At 44.6% G+C, this 20,135-nt stretch overlaps 1 long non-coding RNA gene across 1 annotated transcript in view; it reads right to left on the bottom strand.

Annotated features, from left to right (window-relative positions):
• The window catches only part of LOC136020549 (uncharacterized), a 49,352-nt gene extending 29,572 nt beyond the window's left edge, over positions 1 to 19,780 (bottom strand). The window contains exon 1 of the long non-coding RNA XR_010615406.1: positions 19,712 to 19,780. This is a non-coding gene — a long non-coding RNA (uncharacterized LOC136020549). The remainder of the gene's footprint in view (positions 1 to 19,711) is intronic.
• Between the last annotated feature and the right edge of the window lie 355 nt (positions 19,781 to 20,135).

Here is a 20,135-nt window from a genome sequence, read left to right as displayed (position 1 = left end):
TTGGGTAATTCAATCAGGCACGCAATTTAAAATAGCTTTGCATTTTCACTGAAAGAGGAATTAATTACGAGTCCTTCCTGACTCCCATATCGGAGAAAAAATATTTAGGACAGCCACAGTGCTCTTAGAAAGGCTGTTTATTAATAAAAGCAGAAACCCCCGATGCTAATTGGTATCATAAGCACAATTAGAAGAGCTGTTGTCCTCCATTTGAAAAAGAACAGAGAGCCACATAGCCGAAGGATGTTATTGCAAAATGAGAAAGTGTTCAAAGGTATGAGGGAAAAAGAGGGTCTTTTCTTTAACAGGAAAAGGCATGTTATCTTGTTGAAATGGCACAACTTCGCGAAAGACGCCATAACATTTCAACCTTTTAAAAATGTCAGTATTAAAAAATGCATTTCACAAATAGCTTTTTATCCACTTCTTTTCTTTCTAATTTCTCTTTTTTATTTTCCTGAAGGGCTTGTGTAGAACTTGCAACTTCAAAGGGAAAAGGAAAAGCAAAAGCAAAGATGGTTCAAGGTGATCTTGAACCTCGCAAAACGTAAACAGATTTAGCAGCAAATTTGGCTTTGCAGGGTTTCTTCCCCTCGGTGTGCATGTTTGTCTGTGTTTTAAATAAAAAGCACATCCATCCTGCCAGCTGGGTGTATATTGTCTCTAGCACTGAGGCTCTGAAATGGGAGGTCCTCACTCTGCTCATCTCTTCCCTGTCTTGATTATACAGAGAGCCAGGGTAATGACACAGGGCGCAGTGCAGACCTTCATGAAGATGCCAGGAGGTTGGGCTTATTTATTTATTTCCTGGAAGGGCACCTTAATCATCACCACCATGCTGCTTATCCCTCTGGGTTTTTTTTTTCCTTTTATCTTTGCAGTCACACTTGGGTTTCTTCAGGGAAATAAATCTGTGGCTCAGTGTAACAGGAGAAAATTATCTGTTCTCAGTTTGCTGCCTGAAGACAGTGGAGCATTTTATGATCACCTGTTTCCAGCAACAACAAAAAACAAAGGGGGAAAGAAAAGAGGCAGTAAAAATCCCCCCCCACAAGTGTTAGAAGCTGGCTGGATGGCAGAGCATCCATCTAGATGCAGCGTGTGCAGAAGTTGTTAGGGATTAACCAGAAGCAGGTTGAGTCTGTGGCTGGCAGCAGGATTTGCTACTCATGATTTCTAGATTTGACCCAGCAAACCAGGGACCAAAAGCTCAAATAGGTCCCTTAAAACACGTTGTTTTTTTTTTTTTGTTTTTTTTTTTTGTGGAAAACCTTTTTCTATTCACCCAGGAATTTTGCAGTTGGTTTCAATGGGGTTACAACTGCAGACACTGCTGGAATAGGGTTAAAGAGTAAAAGGAAGGTGGGGACTCCCCCACTCCCCCACCCTTTGATTTCTAAAGCTTGTTGGGTATAACCAGAGGAAAGTAGGGAAGTCTGAGCTGCCATTCCTGGTCCTGCACCGGGCTGGCTGGATAAACTCTGATTTCAGTCTTGCGCATTGAGCAGCACCGTATGAGGTTTTCACTTACAGAAAACAACAACAACAAATCTAAGACTCCCAAACCAGGAGTTTTGGCCTAGTTACATCTGCAGTATTCTGCAAAGAATCCATCACACATGTATCTGAATGTATGTCTGTGTATACATGCATATAGATACATATATACACGCTATATACACACACAGTCACATGCATTCACAGGTATAGGTGTGTATACAGTTCTCTAACTTAATGGTATATAGAAAACCACACACTACTGTTACACTGGGTATCTGACCACCCTAATGGCTATAACTTTGCTTGTTCTGTGGGGTTTTTTGCAGTATACCATGGCACCTCTCTCAAACCATTGCATCTTTCTCAAGTAATCAATGACATTGAATATGTGCAATGTATTGAATATAGTCAATATACTGAATATAAAATGAATATATTCAATATATGAATCTATTCAATATGCAATATATTCATAAGCATATGCAGTTATTTATACATATATAACATATTATACCTATACATATGAAAGGATTATTTACAGAGTTTTGCTCAAAATATCGTGACAGTTCCTCATCATGAAAGTGCAGCAGTTTGGTTCAAAAAGACCCCTAGGGTCTTTTCTTAATACACATATTTTGGGTTTCTGCCTTCTGGAGATCTGCACCAGCCTTTGAAACTCCCGGAAAATCGATTTGCTTTTTTACTGCTGCTTAGCCCACACTACAAGCTGGACGTATTTCCTTCTGTTAATTGAATCTGCCCGTTACACTGCACAAGTGCCAGGACATCAGTTTAATATCTAGATTTGTCTGTGAGCTTTCAAACACACACAAAAACTTCTTTAATATGGTTGGATGTTTCTATTTTGCTCCTTGGAGTTTTGACTTGTATATTAGCATTACAGTAGCTGTCCAAGTTGAGTGATATTCCTTGGGAGAAAAAGATATAACACACTAGAGGAATTTTTTGCTGCTGCTGCTTTCCCGCTGTAGCTTATCTTCTTAACAAAGACACGACTACAGTGGGTTTCACAATCGGACTAAAAGCACTTTAGCTGAGAGACACACCAATGGGTAAGCACTGAGAGGAGATAAACATCCCCACATCAAGAGGCGCCGCGCTGCATGAAAGTGGTCCAGCACGGAGGGATGCGCAAAGGCTCTCGAGAGCAGTCAGGGAGTCTCTGGCTCCAGAGGGGGGTTTTGCCCTTCACCGCTGTGATAATCGTCTCAGGGACAAGTGCTCACCTTGCAAAAGTTAAAATCATGCTTGAACAACAATAATGTCAAACCAGCATCCTAAGAAAAACCCAGAGAGCCCCAAGTACTTGATTCTGGTTATCAAGCGAGGCTGGGAGCGATGGAGTCACCTGTTTGCAGCAGCACAATTATAGCAAAGAGGAGCTAGTGCAATACCGTGGGCAAACAGGGTCTGGGATGAACACGGGAACTCAGGTATATGAGCTGCTTAGTTACACACACAAACAGGTTTCACCTGGGTTAAATGCAGTGATTGCACTCCTCATCCCTTCAAGCCCATGAGTAACATCAGCCATCCCCACAATGGAGTGGGACAGGATCAGGCAGCTACATGTATTCTAGGTCAGCTGAAAAGCCTTACCAACATGAATTAAACCTCTTGATTAACTTCTTGGAGAAGGAAGAAGTAAGTGGTATGAGGCAAATGGAGCTTGAGGAACTGTCTACTATAATTTTCCTTTGTGCAATTGATGTAGTTACTTCCTTGAAAATCCCTTATGCAACAGGCATGCTTCTTTGGTGCTCAAAGAAGCAATAGATGTGTGCTGCTATTCTTAATTCTAGAGCACTGTCCACATCTCCTGAATCCAATCCTTGATTTTACTTACTGAATCATTATGTCAAGGTTTCATCCATCACCTGTTGAACAGGAGCAGGACAATCACTCAGAGAAGCCCCTTCATAGACTGCACTGTGCATTGCTCTGAGATTGCCATCTGTGTTTAATGTCCTAAATATAATAACCCAATACCAAGAAACAGTTTAAAGTACTTTGGTTTTGTTCTGCTGTCATGCAAGCCCACTAAATAAGTATATGGTACTGGGACAAGAAGAGAAATGCCTGGTACAGCTGGTCCTTGTGTGATTACGATAAGGCAGTTGTACAGTGGTGCCGTCAGTCGGCATTAAGGACTTTCCACTTGTGCATTACTTTGATGTAAACCCTTTTCCCCACTGGATCAGATAAAATCTCAGCTTCGGCTGACTGTCTGCTTCCAAACGCAGAACAAAGCAGGGCCTCCACAGTCCCAGAGAGGAATAAAATCACACATTAAATGAATCTCAGAAACAAAAACAAGTGGCAGAGTTATTCCAACAGGGTTGTATCATGTACCAGTGATATTCCTGGGCAAGGAGGGGCAGCCCTGGAGCAAGTACTCTTCATTATTATTGATGAATATTCTCAGGAGGAACAGAGGATGTTGCTTAATGGCTTGATCTAACATGGCATCAGAGAAGAGGGGGAAAAATAGAGTGAAAGATATCCTCAAACGCAAATGCTAAGGAATCTTCTGAGCTGTGGCTGGTCCTTTAATTACCCACGCTGCGAGGGAGGAACACACAAAGAAGAAGATGGCTCCAGTGAAAGTCCTTTGAGATGAAGTCCTTTTACTAAGGCACTCTAGCTGTTAAAGCTGGAACAATGTCACCTGGAGGTTAGCTTTTTATTAGGACTTAGAGTCACAGGAACGTTTAACACACACTTGTGCATCTCATTTGCTGAGCAACTGGCATAACTACCCATGGCAGCTGGGGAAGTGCAGGTAGAAGCTGATCCACTTGTGCAAGGAGTTATTAAGTGTGCAGAGATAATCAGGTAAAAGATGGGCAGAAGAAAAGGTCAGAAGATGAGCTGGCTCTGGCATGGGGTAGACATTGTGTAGATGGAACCAAGGATGATCAGAGAAGCTCTGGCGAAAGCAACACCTCTGGCCAGCAGACCCACCACCGACATGGACATGCTGCTCCCTTTGCAAAGCTTTTTTTCCTCTAAATCATATGGATGACTGGGAAAGCAACGCAGATGATTGGGCACCATAGTGGTACTTGCTCATCTGCTGTCCACTCTCCAAAATCATTCAAACAGTGCATCCAGTTGCAAGAGAAACCCTGAGTTATGCACAGCCCTTAAGACACCTCTCTGCAATGCCTCTGTAAGAGGCTTCCTCGACGCATCTCTGATGGCTGTGCAGACTTGCAAGCTCTGGGGACCAGGAATTCCCCCATCACATCCCTTCTTCCCGAGTGACAACCCAGCCAGTGCCCTGGATCCCGCTGGAGAGCCGTGGGCTCCCTGGGTACCTTGCAGAGGACACGCTGGGATGCTCTGCCACCTGTACACAGGGCTCCCAATGCATACCCATGAAACCCCTCCCCAGCTGCCTGCAACAGCGAGGACCACCCCAGCCAGCTGGCAGTCGAGGAGAGCAGCAAGCAGAGCAGGCAGAGGAACCATTAGGAAAATATCCCTGGCACGAAGCCTGGCAAATGCTTGGTGCCAGCACACGGGGAAGCTGCAGAGAGGAGGGGGGGGGCAGGATGCTACCGGGACTGGAACTGAGGTCCGAGTGACAGCACGGTTCCCAGCCTCATCCTTGATTTGGCTACAAGCTCTACTTGTCCCCATGGAGGTAGAGGTCCAGGCTATAATTGTGCAGATCCTTGGGCCTTAGGGAGGCTTCTGAAGTGAGGAACAGGCATGAGAAGTGACATGAGCTCAGGGTTTCAAGGTAGATGCGTAAGTGGAACATGCAGGACACCAGCCAAGAGAAAGGGACAGGCAAAGAGCAACTTCCCTGCACTGAGAAATGTAGGGAGACACTGTGTTAGCAGTACTGGGTGCTAAAAGTTAATGGTCCACAGGGTGACAGCACCCAAATGATGCAGGGCTGGACCATCTCTCTGCTGCTGTATGGTTGTACTGTGCTCACACCACACTGTGCAAGCCCTTGCTCTGTCAGCAGCAGGGAAAACTCGGCGCCTGGTTCTCTCCCTGCTCACAGCTCATCTCCCCCCACTGGTTTTGTTAAATGCAGCACATTTCCAAAGAAACAGATTTTCATCTCAGTAAACTCTGTGAGAAATAGATCAGCGCTAAGGAGGGGAGCAGCCACAGGAAGTGAGTTTAACTGCTCGGCTGCAGAATATTAATAGGATAGAATGTTATTAGAATAATTTTTCACCGTTTATTAGAATAATTTTTCATCATGAATAATAAATTAATGGCATAATTTAGTACCGGTAGCCCTCTGTTTGAAAGGGTGTTTTATTTAAAAGTAGCTTGAAAAGTGGTGTTTGGGGGGGTGGGATGGGAGCAGACCCCAGGTGGATGAAGCTCTACAAGGCAGCACCATGCAGGGACTTGCCACTTGCCTTTATCCCCCTTAATCTGGGCAACCTCCTACTCACTGCCTGGCTGGGAAACCCACTCAGGTGAGTCCATCACAGCTGAAGGCTCTGTGAGGGTCTTGCTTGAGGCAAGAGGTGGCTGGAAAAAGGGATTCAACCCTTGGGACCCTGCAGCTTGGGCCTCCTCCTGCCCAGCTGTGCATCCATGCGTCCTCCCCAGCTCACATCCCAATGGAAAGTCTTGTCTTTCCTTTCAGCAGCCCGGGAAATAGCCACATCCAGTCCTTTACATGACTTTAACCCCTTGCTTCCCTATCTCGCAGTAGGACACTGGTGCCCATTGCAGTAGTTTTGTGCAAGCCAAGGGGTCTCTCTCTCTTCTTTTATTTGCATCTGTGTGGAAGATAATCATTCCTCAGAAGGCTATTCACACCACAAAAGCACAATGACATTATTCTCTCCCTCTCTCTCTCTCTTTCTACTGTTTTACTCTACAACTGACAATTAATGTTAGAAAGAACATGAAATGGAAGAGAAATTACAGCAATTTATCAACCGAAATTATAGGTGTAGACACATGTCAGCAGTGGAAACAGTTTCTATCAAAATTAAAGTATTTAGAGATTTTCCTCAAATTTCAAATTATGCAAATCCCATTTCTGTGATACGCTGCTACTGTAGCTTTAATTGCAGGATTACCAGCAAGCTGCAAACTGCACTTGTAACCAGGCTCCAGCTCTTCGGAGAGCAGCTCCCTTTTCTCTCCCATCTTATTAATTCAACAAAGTTCCCATCTCTTTAACAAATTAAATATGTTTTGCAGAACAGGCAGTGGTTTTCTTGGTTTCAATCTGTCACGAAGGACCCTGCTGTTTGCAGAGGTTACCCGACAGCTGGATGAACAGACAGGTTTGAGTCCAAACACGGATTCAAATGCATATTTATACATAAAACATATTTATACAACAACATCGCAGGAACAGCTTGTGCTACTGAAGTTTCTACAAGTCCCTTTACGGTGAGGACACTGTAACAGAAGATGGAGAAGCAATCTGGATTTCAGCTTCTTTCTCCAGGTCCTTTTGGATTGGTTAAAGCTGCTCTGTGACCCCAGGAGATCACGGGTGCTTCCACAGGGATGGAGCTTGCTTTTCCCCTAGAAATAACCCACGTGGCTGGAAAGCCCCGCGCCAGCAAGCCTAACACAGCGTGCTCCCGAAAAGCTGTTTGATTACTGCCAGCCTAATTAGAAGGCACAATATTCAGGATGTTACTTCTCTCCCTTCCCCCATTTTATGTTCCTCTGATGTTGCAAAAGGAGCCAAGGATGAAGCAGAGGAGGCAGGAGCTAGGAAAGGCATTTGTATGGTAGAGAGTGCCAGGAGACTGCCGGGCTGAGGAGGGGTGATCTGATGTGCCACCCCGGAGCCTTCGCCATCCCTTCTCTGCATGGTACACTGAAATGCTCTGGTTCCACTCACACTCTCCACAGAGCCAGGACAAAGCAGAGCAGACGGGAGGAGAGGAGAACATGTTTCATCTCCAGAGGAGAAGCAAAGAAAACTCTCTGGGTAGCTGTTCTGCAATGCCAGGCATTGCCAGGAAAGGGAAGGGAAAGAAAATATATCCTCAACCTGCCCCATGAAGGAAGAGCTGGGTTTTACTCTGCTGCATCTGCCACATTGTGGCACTGGAACTGGGGATACCTGTACATCACAATATTTAATCTCAGTCGTCCCTTATCACATATCAGAGTGCAATGTTCCAGCATCAAGCTGTGTTTTTAGGTGGTTTGCAACGGCACTCTTTAATGCAAAAACATCTCCAATGCTATTCATGACAGAAACGTTAAGAGTCACCATCCTACAGGCACTGAGGCTGAAAATCCTTTCTCAGGCTCAACTGCAGAGTTCTAAGGCCCAGTTGTAGAAGGCTACATAAAATTAGTAGAAATTGGGCCATGACCATCAGCTCCATGTACAGTGGAGTTTACTCTCAGAGTAGACAGTGGAGTACGTGGAGTTTACCCTCAGAAGCAAACTACACATTTGGGCTGGGTTTTTACGCACTTGGATTGTTCATCTATGATGATGACTGGACGGTGACATGCAGCCACCTTGAAGAACTTTGGAGAGATACTAACATTTAATTCCCCTTTCTAGAGTGTTCTGCTAACAAATGAACTAAGTTGATGCCAAAGTGAAGTAAAAGGTGGCACAAGTACCCAAAGCGCATCAATTATTTAATCCAAACCGCTGTTCAGATAACAACCCCTGGGCACCCTGTGGGTGCTGTCCCTGGCTGTGGCTGTGCTATTGCACCCACCTAAGCCCATCAGCACCCAGGTCTGCCCTCGGGTGGGCATTTAGCGCGGCCAGTTGTACATATACTCCTTGTGCAAACTCCTCCTTCCTTGGCTAATCTACCACATCATGAACTGCACGGTCACTATTGCACGGTGACATCCAAGCTACAGCCAGCGGGTCTCCCTAACCAAAAGGTTTCTTTCGATATTCTTTAATGTGGCCAGCCCAAGACACAACCAGATGCCTGGGATCTATTTGCATATGCCAGGCAATGCGAGGCTTCTGACAGTCACTGTATCCAACTTCAATAACCATGATATGCTCCATCTGCTGACGCCCCAGCATAACAACAGTGGGGAGCTGTACTGCCAGAGGCACTATCCTTTAACAGCCGAATGGCTGAACAGCTGGGAAATCATCGAAGGACACTTTCCGTACAAGAGCAGGGTTGTTGGCCCTGCTGCTCATCACACGCACGTCATGGAGTGGAGGCAGAGGAGCCACGTAGGCAGCAACATGCTATAGGGGCAGCCTTAGTGAGAGCGTTTGTGTCCTCTGCACCACAAGTAGCTACGAGCTGAGGGGAAGGTGGTGAATTGGTTCTTGTAAAAGGAACAGTCTAACTGGAAAAATAAGTTACCTGCAGACCATCATTCAAATGGGGTAGAATTTAACCTTTTTAGGGATCCAGGGACGATGCTCTCTGTGCAACAATAATCCTCACTACTACTCTTTATGAAAAGAGTGATGGTGTCTGAGCTGAGCACTGGGGACAGGAAAGAGGACAGAGACAGCCTTATCCCTCTGCACAGGGGTGATGAACACCCAGCTGGGGTCCCTCGACAGGTACCTCCCAGCAGGATGCAGGATCAGGCTCTTTGGAGATGTATTTTGCCATGCAGGGAGGAATGCAGATTGCTGATGATGCACAAGGATGGCAGCAGGGTGGAAGCAGGGTGGTGAGAGATGCTCGGCACTGAGCTCCTGGCTGGGCCTTGGTTGGTGTCACCCTCCTGGGTTTTGAAAGGAGAGAGAAGACAGACCTGGGAATATCAAGTTGTGCCTGTTCAGTAAAATAGACTGGGTTTTGATGGACTGAGATGGGAACCTGAGGGAAGGCTTCAGGTTTCACCTGAAATTGGGAAGGGAAAGGAAAAAAGGGGAAGGGAAGGAAAAAGAAAGGGAAAAGAAAGAAAAGAACAATCATTGGGAGAAGGGGGGAAACCAGCACTGATTCAAGCATGTTTTTCTTCATTTTTTTCCCCAAATAATGCAGTGATTCTCATTCAGCTGGTGCTTTTCTTAAAGACCAAAGAGCCTATATGATAAGCATATTTTACAAATTAGGTAGCGATTTATCCCGCTTTTGTTTTAATGATTGAAATGAATGATGTCGTGCCGCTTGCTGCTGCTGCTGCATTCAGCGCCTGCTGTTCTTGGGAGCTGAAGACACCGAGAAATTTGCATACTTAATGCCGGGAACTGGCACAGACTAAATAGCTTCTTTTCTTTCCTCTGTGTTTGTAGATTTACTGTAGTGCTGGGTTTAATCAAAGGCTTTTTAAAGCTGTCCGTGTGCCGTTTCACAATGCTGAACTTGCATGTGACAAAGGCAGCTATTTATTACTTATCAGCTTTATGGCAAGTACCACAGGCTACTCTAATTAAAGGTATAGGGGCTGCATGCCCCTGCAGGAAAAGGCACTGGGCAGTTAACATTTCTAATCCCTCGTCAAGGCATGGCATGGCTTCATTTTTGTGGTTTGTTTAGTTTCTGGTTAAATATCCAGCAACAGGGTTAGGGCTAAGCAGGGAGCTAAGCCAAGAAGGTCCTTTTGGATGGGATGTGAACTTCCAAGAGTAGATGAATTCTCTATGTGGATCCTGTTGGCTTCAGTTATTAAGGTACTCTAGAGTTTCACCTTCACTGAAGCAGAAGTGGCTGGGACATTGTCTTCTTCATGGAATGTCACCAAACCAGGATGGGTCATTAAGGCAAAAATGTCCCATAGAGACAAGTCCATACCAACCAGCTTTCCTATGGACTTCCCTATTTGTATCTCATGTGCACATGAGAAAGAACAGAAAAGAGAGACCTGTACTACTCCATTGAACAGATCATCAAGCAGAAGACGTAGAGTGAAAAGCTCTTCTTGAGAGGGAGCTTCAGCATTCCACCTTTTATAACTAAGACCACCAACCCACAGATCAGGTTATAGCCCAGAAGATTCTTCTGGTTATTAAGATAGTCCAACAGCCCCAGTTATAAGAAACCTTCTTATCAGGGCTGTGATTTGAAAACTGGTATTTAATACAATCCTATGTCTTTAAAAACCAGCCCCAAAATAAATGCTGAACTCTGAAGGATGTCCACAGAATGGAAATACCATATTGTGGACAGCTCTGCATTCAAGTCAGTGCCCAGGAAACCCTGCAAGAGCAGCTACACTGCCTACTGAAAGCAGGATTGCCCCTCAGTTACCATCAGCAAATTTAGGGCTCCCTTTGAAGTCAGTAATAAATTTCCACTGGCAAATTATTATTATTTGGAACAGCAAGAAAACACATTTTCCTCTCTAAGTATTTTCCGACTTAAAAAGAGACAAAACAGTGCAGGGGGGGGAGCAAACTGAATTAATCCCTCGTTGGGGCTGGTCCTTAAAGAGGCAAACTTCTTTAAAAACCCATAAATACATTGCTCCCTCCCCCCAACATCTGCTGGGAGCACTCGGAGATAACTGGCAGCTTGAACAATAACTCCGAGGACTGGAGTCCTCGAACAATGGGAGTGGGACGAGAGCAGCCCTCACTGTGGCATCGTTTCCAGGCCTTCTGCACATGCAATTGGTTAACAGGAATAAAGATCAAGTTGGACCAATAACACTATAATTTGGAAACAAATATATTGATTACAAGAGAGTCCCACTGGAATGAATGGAACTACTTGCAAAGTGTGGTTATTATTCTGCGTGCATAGGGATTGCGGAGTATGGGTTTCTGTGGTTCTGAATTGATCAGCATGATATTAACATCTTGAAAACACAATATTATCACACTGCAGTAATGTGTAGCCATGTGCTGGGGCCAGCACAGACATGGGAGGATGCAGTGATGCCCAACCCAATGGACCACTCACGCACAGCAATTCCTCTTCCCTCCTTTGCTATGACTTCTGATTCCCATAAATCCTTTAAAAAGTCTTCATATCTAGTCCCTGTGAGTTGTGTGCTTCTGAACTTCACTAACAGGGAGTTTATCTTTCTTCTAAAGTGACTATTTAATACAAGAAATACAACCTGGCTATGAAATATTTAGGAGAAAGGATAGTATTAGAATAAAAGGATTTGCCAAAACCTCTACACCTATTAATAATGCTTTAGAGCACAATAATGGGAGTAATTTTAAACCCCTGGCTTACTTATCACCATCGCTAGGTTTTAGTTAGGTTCAGCTTTTTATCAAGCTCTGGAAGTGACACCAAATCACTGGTTTTATTCTTATTTATTTAAATTTAAATTAAAAGATGAGGTGCATACCCAAGTTTTCAAATTCCTGAATTTGTCTTTCCTAACGTAGCAGAATCATAGACTTATAGAATGTTTTGTGTTGGAAGGGACCTTAAAGCTCTTTCAGTTCCAACCCCTGCCACAGGCAGGGACACTTTCCACTAGAGCAGGTTGCTCAGAGCCTTGTCCAACCTGGCCTTGGACATTGCCAGGGATGTTCAACCCAACATGATCAAAATGGTCATCCTGAAAGGAAGTCAACCAGCCAGATCCCTTTAAAAATAGAGGTCCTCAAATGTGTGCTCTTTCAAACTAGCGGCCGCAAGTTCCAAGATCCTGGAGACCTCATTGGTCTTTGACTACAGAACTGATGAAGACTGGCCATATTTCACTCTTGCTTGAATCATAGAATCACAGAATAGTCAGGGTTGGAAAGGACCTTAAGATCATCCACTTCCAACCCCCCTGCCATGGGCAGGGACACCTCACACTAAACCGTGGCACCCAAGGCTCCGTCCAACCTGGCCTTGAACACCGCCAGAGATGGAGCATAAAATATTCTGCCTCTTCTGTGTGTTTAGTGTCACTAGCTCAGAATAATGTTTATTTCCACCTCATCTCCTAGCATGATCACTGCAGCCTTTACATTGGTACTATCTTTGTTAAAGCATCTTCTGGCTTTCCTGCATGTGGAGTATCACAGTTACTTTATTGTACTTGGTTTTAAAAGCTGAGCCTTTCAAACAGACCAGCAAGTTTAGGGCCTATCTTTAGCTACCTGCAGAGAATGGGCTCTCCAAGGGTGGGTGTTCAGTATTTTCTGAAGATTGTTTCTGTTTAATGAGCCCAACCTCAGGCTCCCAAGACAAAAGACACCCAAACTGCTCATCATTCCTTAGAACCTGATCCCTGGAGCCAAGTGAAATTGCAAAGTTGCATTTTCTCTTCTAAATAATTTTCTCTGCATTTTAATTCCTTTTAGTTTGACAGCCTTAAAGGAGACAGATCAGCCTGAACCAAAGGGTTTATCAACTCTAAACTAAGCCCGTTTTAAACGACTGCAAATATTCATTTCAAACTAAGAATTGTAACGCAAAAAGTCATTTTTTCTCCACCATGTAGGTAACAGGCCCCTTTGGGAAAACATATGCAACAGCACAATGCTGATCAAACTAACTACATCCAAAATAACAAATTAGCAGGACCACAAATTTGCAGAGAGGGTTTTGCATTCAGACCACTGTGCTCGAAACCACGGATGGAGACTCTAATGGCCTTCTTGGGCCTCATCAGGCTCGTGCAGCTGTTCCTTCAGCTAGTGCTAGTGTTAGCCTAAAGGGAAAAGAGACACTTATTTTTGGTGTGTGGTGGCTGCTGCAGCTTCATCAGCCTGATTTATGTGCTGATTTGCATATGTTCACCCACAAATGCTGTGAATTGCGCTTTTTGCACCAAACCGCACCATTAACGCTGGCTGCCAAAGTAGAGCTCAGCGGCGCTGTTCCACGCGTTTGTCTTGCACATATCTTGGATGGGAGGTGTGTTATCAGGCCAGCCTTAAAAGCTTCAGGTGTTCTCATCGACATTTGGTGATAATACTCCATATGCAGGAAAAGATGGAAGATATCGTAGCTGGGAGTTTTTTTCTTTGCTAGCAAAAGGAGTGTTGTAACATTTCACATCTCTTGCCAGAGAGGATACTACTAGCACATCACTCGCAGGCTAGAACTGGTGATATCTATGTACCATAGTAACTGGCTCTATAGCGCTCTGTTTATGATAACTGTAATGCCAATTCATAAAAACCAACCAGCAAATACTCTGTGAGCACTAAACTGCGTTATTTATAGGCCAATTTCTCAACATCTGACTTTTCTGCAAGAAACCTAGAGATTGTCTTCACTCCAGTCACCATGAAAACTTCTGAACATATCTGCAGTCCCAAAATACAGAATCACAGAACCATAGAATCTTATCTTAAAGAATCTTATCATAGAATCTTATCTTAAATCATATCTTAAAGACAAAAGAGACAGACTCCCTGAGTAACCACGGAAGTGCCAAGCAGTACTGGAATGGTTGGGAGGATGTTTCTTACACCCAGTAAAGCACATGTCCTGTTGGTGAGGGTTATAGAATCATAGACTGGTTTGGTTTGAAAGGGATCTTAAACATCATCTTGTTCCAACTCCCTGCCATGGGCAGGGTCACCTTCCACTTGACCAGTTCATCAGACCTCAAATTGGGCTGGACCATTCCCAACCTCTTGCCTTTGTGGGAGGAAAGCATCCAGACCTGGCTGCAGAATCCCTTCTGCCTGTGAGAACCAGTGCTCCTTTTCCTCTGGGTGTGGCAGTCAGGAGAGGGACTTAGCTTCATAATCGATTTTATTCCATTTTATTATTCTCGGCTCTTCCAGAGAGTTGCAAACTCTCAGGAGACTTTTTAAAACATCTGCTGATGCTTCAGTTAGAAATCGCATTTCCCCTTCCTGGATACTTTGCTGGGTCCCACCCCCCTTCCTGAGCGGCAGGAGTGAACTCCTGCTGAGCACAGCCTGGCAGCAATACACTGAGGCCACCTCCACCTTCCTGATGTCCCCCCAAAGCAGCAGTAATGGGGACACTTTCCCAGTGTGAGCTCAGGTTTTACTGGTCAAACTCTTTCTCTTACAGGTTAACAAGATGCTTTATCACCCGTTCTCCCCAGATGGTGATTGCAACAGGTCAGATCAGCATCTTGCTGTTAGATCTGCATCTGCAAAAGGCCTTCTTCACGTGTGCTGTGATGGCACCTCCTCACCCTCCTGACTGACAGTGCTGTGTTGGATGGTGCCTGGGAGCGTGGGCACATTTAGACAATGGAATGTTACTGGGAAAGAAGATATTTTCGACCAACATTTTTCTTGAATTGAAATTAAAAGCTGAAAAGATTTATTACAGTGGCATATTCATGCTGCTATATTTAAGGTGATGTCAGTGTCCTCGGCATAATCCTTCTTATGCACCCAGGATTAAAACTCAGCCATAATAAAGTGCTCCAAGCTGAAACTTGTCCTCAAATGTCTCCTTCTTGAAGCATTAATTTCATTTTATTAAATTAAAAATAAAATCAATTCAAGAGTTTTGGTTTGGAGATGAGAACAAGGAGGGAGAGGGCAATGGGAAGAGCAGCACATCCGTCTGATGTTTCCTACATTGGCCATGCTCAAACCACAGCCTTCAGAGTCAGCTAGAAAGAAGACTCGTGGCTGGGCCGGCCCTAGGCAAGCCAGGCTTAATGCAACCCTTTGGTCTGAGATTAAGATGGACTGAATCTTTGAAGCTGAGATGTGGAAGGAGGGAAGAAAATAAACCTAGTGAGTGAGCATCGTGCTGATCACAGCACTGGGCATGGTTAGAGTCAAGAGTGTCCTTTTGATTAGTTTTAATAGGAAACTTTCCCAAGAGTCTGCTTGGTCTAAGGAGGAGGAGGAGGGAAGACCATGAAGACAGGCAGCTGGCCCTGGAGCAACATACCACCACCAGGAGACTGTCCTTTCTGATGTTATGACACTAAAAATCTAGGATTCAGGGAGACAATGGAGCACGAAGGTGTTATACGTGCAACCTTTGGGTAATACATTGCCTGGAAATGTCAAACTAAATTTACCAGGACAAGTTTAATTTGATCCCTTTGGGGATATACATGGTTATATGATCTTTAAGCTACATGTTCACATAGCAGCTTTATCCAAAGTACCCATGTGCACAAAGTACAGAGTTCCTTTAAAGAGCACCTGTCTGATGTTTTATTTCCAGAGAACTACTCAAACACTGCTCCGGAGGCAATGACTAATTTCCTCTCAGGCTTGTCTACGGCATTCATCAGTTTAGCATTAATTTAGGAGAAGGGTGACATTATTGCCACTTTACGGAGGAAAGTGCTGAGTCACAAGCAGAAAGTTCACCAAAATGTGCTAATTTGCAGTTCCCAATTTTCAGTAATGCAGAAGTGGGAATTTCATGCCCTGTTACGCTGCCTGGATGCAGCTGGGGGAGCTCAGCATCCCTCTAACACCAGATTCCAAGCTCTCAACCCCCAAGATGCAGCTTGCATCTGCTAATGACTCCAGAAATATTAGCACCGCATGTAGGAACTCGGTGAGGAATGTAGGAACGGGGATATTATCCAGGTCTTTAGAAACAGCTATCCCAAACCTAGGACTACCTTTTTAGTTGTTTTTATTGGGAATTTATGGTTTGCCATGAAATTTCCTGATGGGAATATACCTTTTGCCTTTTGAAGTTCACATAAAAATCTGCCCAAATTTGGCTGTGCTAAATGCATTTGTGAAATTGCCGTTTGCACACACACATGAATGTGTGAATGGTACAAAACAGACATCATTATATGTTCAAACCTCAGATACTATTAGTAGATACCAGCACAGAGTCCTTACAACTGGCTTTGCAAGTCAAGCAAAATTAATAGGTGGAGCTACTGATTAGATTGCTTGCAATAGATGCTGCTCTCTGAACATGTCCCTTATTTGGATGAGGTTCATTGTGTGCGTTCACTGGACAATCACTGCTCCAATAATCCACCTGCAAAGCAGGAACCATCCCAGACACTGTGGGGTTGCACAACCTTTCCTCCCACCCTCCCCACTCCTTGCCCTTGGGAAAGGGAGCAACGCCTGCCCTTCGGCTGCCTTTCCAAATCACAGGTAAGAGTTTGGAGCGAGGAGAAGACATCCTTGCTCAGGGACTGAACAAACAGGACCTTTCCTTTGCATGCCACAGCCCTAAATGTGTCAACACATGGTCAGCAGAATGTGTCAACACATGGTCAGGTCAGCAAAGGGGAATTTCACCTGGTTATGGCTACAGGGAGATAAAAGCAGCAATGCTGCTAAACAGAATTAGCTATTTATTTGTATGGCATTTAATTGCGCTGAATAAAGGTCAGTGTGTTCTCACAGTCTTGCCATTTGTGCCGGGGAAAAGAGCAGATGTGGCTCTTGTCCCCAGCTCCAAGATACCACACTCCCTTATTCTACAGTCAGGTATTCTCAATGACTTTTCAGGAACACGTTCCATAAAGAGACATTTCTTGCCAAGAATCCAAAAGGAATTTATGTTTTAAACTCTCATCCACCATGACAACAAAGGCAGAGATTAGACTGTGCCCAAATGCATTGCAGCAACAGCATTTCTGCAAGAAAGCTAACCAGAAAAGCTTGGCTGATACATTTTTCCCTGTGTCACTGGGATTTTCCAGCCCTTCACAGACTGCCCTCGCCATACGATGCACTTTCTATGTTGTGCTTGGACCTGTGTTTTATACGTCTCACAATGAACTGCATCAGAGTGACCCTATAATAATGTTTAAATAACCAGGAGTTCTTTGAGACTTACCAGCATCACCTTGCACGTTCACATGCACACCTGATCATGCACACCAGTCTCAGAATGCACCATTGTGTGATGGGAAATGGGAGACCTTACGTCTCAGCAAACTGCAATAGTCTGTTCATTGCAGATGCAGGTACTGCCTGCTCTTCAGTCCTGGTGCTAGAGTCAAGACACAAAGGTCTGAGGGTGGAAAACCCCACATCTCACATTGCAGGACATGGTGGAGCTACAAGAACCCAACACCCAGCACACACAGACCTCCATGTGGGTACTCTCATTCAGGAGGATTTAACTGCAGTGAGCTGAGAGCCTCCACACAAGCGTTTTACCTGCTCTAGCTTTACACCATTACCTGATAATCACCTTGGTTATGCTCAACCCAACAAGCCTAAGGTTGGCACCAGCCCTCTTTATCATCTGCCTGCCCTCAGCTGTGTGCATGGCTTTGCCTGACACTCCTGCCTTCCCCCGGGGTCTGGGATGCTCAGGCAGCACTGCAGAAGTAGCAATTCTCTCCTCAAAGAGCCTTTCCTGAATGCTTCCTTTGGGCTTTTTATAACCTGGTACTACATCAGCTATTCTCACCGAGCTGCCGTGTGGGGTAATGTGCACAGGCGAACATTGTTACAGGCAAACACAAATGCTGGAGATGCTGACAGATGGAGGAATCACACTGTTTTGCAGGAAGGAAGGGCAGAATAGGAGCAGGAATATCAGAATGAGTCTTGCCGTTTACATATAACAAGCTACAGCTATATTTGGCTACGCTGCTGCATTCACAACCTTCCCAATTGCCAGGCTTTCAAATACACACATTACCACCAGAAGTGCTCTTGCTTAAGTGCTCCCATCTCCAGGATTTCCTTTGAAGTATCTGACTGAAGTAATGTAAAGTGCATTTCAATTGGCAGTGAATGCAGGTTAAATGGTAACAGCACAACAGATCCAGTGTTTGTTCCCTGGGCTTTTTCTTTTACCAGTCTCTCTTTTTAGAGAGCCGGTTACTTACTGTAACACTGCATTCAGGCACCTTCTGTCTATTAAGCCTCTTTCCTGACCCTCTATACAACTGCTTGAGGATGCTGTGAGCTGTATCAGTACTGCTTTAGTACACAAAAAAGTGAGTAAATGCACTGCTGAGTGCCCAGGGTGAGCAGTAAGCAGTGGGTAAAGTCAATTTAGAAATCTCTGCACTTGCGTTTACCCTTGGCTACACCACCCAGCTGGCTGGAGACTGAGCCAATCACTTTGGATCACACTGGATTTGTGTGTCACCTCCCATACATGTTGATGGAGCACCAACTATTTAACCTTTAAATGGAGTACTTTTCTAATCCATTGGATTGGCTGGAGAACGTATATTATGCTAGCAAAACAGCCAAGTCTGCACTGAACAATGAAATATCCCCACCTGCCCGTGCCAGACACCCTCTCTGCCTTCGATCACTGAGCCAGGGCTGCAGCATCACTCTTTGAATGGCAACCAAAAAATGCAGCTTTGGGGAAGAGCTTAACCTGAGGTACCACCATTATTCAAGAGGTACCTTACCCTGAACAGGATCTTGCCCACCAGGAAGAGGAATGACCACTGCAAAACCTGGGACTGAAAACGGGTGGCTATTAACCAGGCTAATTTTGTGTTGCAGAAAAGACTGATCTGAGTTATGGATGTGTTAATTTATTATCCAGGTGTGTCAGGGGAGGGGACATGGGTCAGCTAAAGAGGGACACGCAGGTTATAATCTCCTGCTTCTGTACCGCAAAATCAGGCTGAGTGATTTCTAAGGGCAACAAGAGAAGGGATCACATTCTAAACCCACTGTTTGGCACACACAGGCTAAAGCTTTCCCACCATCAAACCTTATTTGTGTGTGTGTATGTTTATGAAAGGGAGAGATCTGAATTTAACTGCTGCAGTTAACTCCCTGCACACAAGCTCAAGAGGATTTTCCTTTTTTAACTTCTTAAAGCTGTGAGACCCTTTTTTCAGATTCATCTTTTAGGAGTGGAAAAGGAGGAGAAAAAGGAACATTTTGCTCAGGATTTGCTGAGCTGAAAACCTTACATCTGAGCATCTTCCAGATCTGGATGTTGGTAGCTTCTTACAGCTTCTCGTGGCTTCTCTGAACCTCCACCCATGATAGATGTTTAACATGCTGTAATGCATATTACTCTGTAATGACTTTGGTGGAGCCATTACAATGAGTTACACCAGTGACAGATTGATACTTAAGTCAGTATATGTTTGCATAATATCTGTCTACATTCTCGCGTAGCCCCCCATTACCGGCGCACATCCAGCATAATGACAGCACGGAGAGCCATATGACTGGTGGGTTCAGCCCTATTCCCTGTCACATATTGCCATGGTACCCGGAGCTGAATCACGGAGTCTGTTTAAATAGGCGGACATTAATTTATAGAGTAAATCATTATGAAATGGAGGAAATAAGAGACTATCATCGGCGCTGATTTGATCTAATGGAGCCTCACACTAAATTGCTAATATTCATCCTCCCGTCCTTTTTTCTTTTAAATGACAGAAACAAATAAAACCAGCAGCCTTTGTTCAACCACTGCCAGGTACATGGTTTGGTGATCATGTATAAATTTACCTTGCCTCTTCCTGCTGCTTCTCAGGCTGGGGACCAGGATCTCTTCCTTTTGGTTTCAGTAGAGGCTCAGTAACCTGAAAATTGAAAGACAAATTTATTGCTCTCTGCTAAACTGCCCTTTCCCTTTCTTGTCTGGAAGAAGGCAGCTTTTGGTTCACTCGAGTGGAAGTTGGCTGTCCATTTCCTGATGGCAGCGAAGAGCAGACTCCCATCTGGTTGATGCAGATGCCACTGTTTTGACTTTATCCAGGTGGTCACCCAGCAAACCCTGTTGTGCCTAATTATTTAAGAGGGTTGTGAAACACTAGGTGATTTTATATACCATATGTGCTAGAAAACATAAGCACGAAGATGCTGAGACTTAATGATGTGGCAACTTCAGCTCCGAATCTTCCGTGTTTTACGGCTTAAATCTGACCTTTTG

This window comes from Lathamus discolor, chromosome 11, assembly GCF_037157495.1.
Source record: "Lathamus discolor isolate bLatDis1 chromosome 11, bLatDis1.hap1, whole genome shotgun sequence".
Lineage (NCBI taxonomy): Eukaryota > Metazoa > Chordata > Aves > Psittaciformes > Psittacidae > Lathamus > Lathamus discolor.
This window is presented reverse-complemented; position numbering and strand designations above follow the sequence as displayed.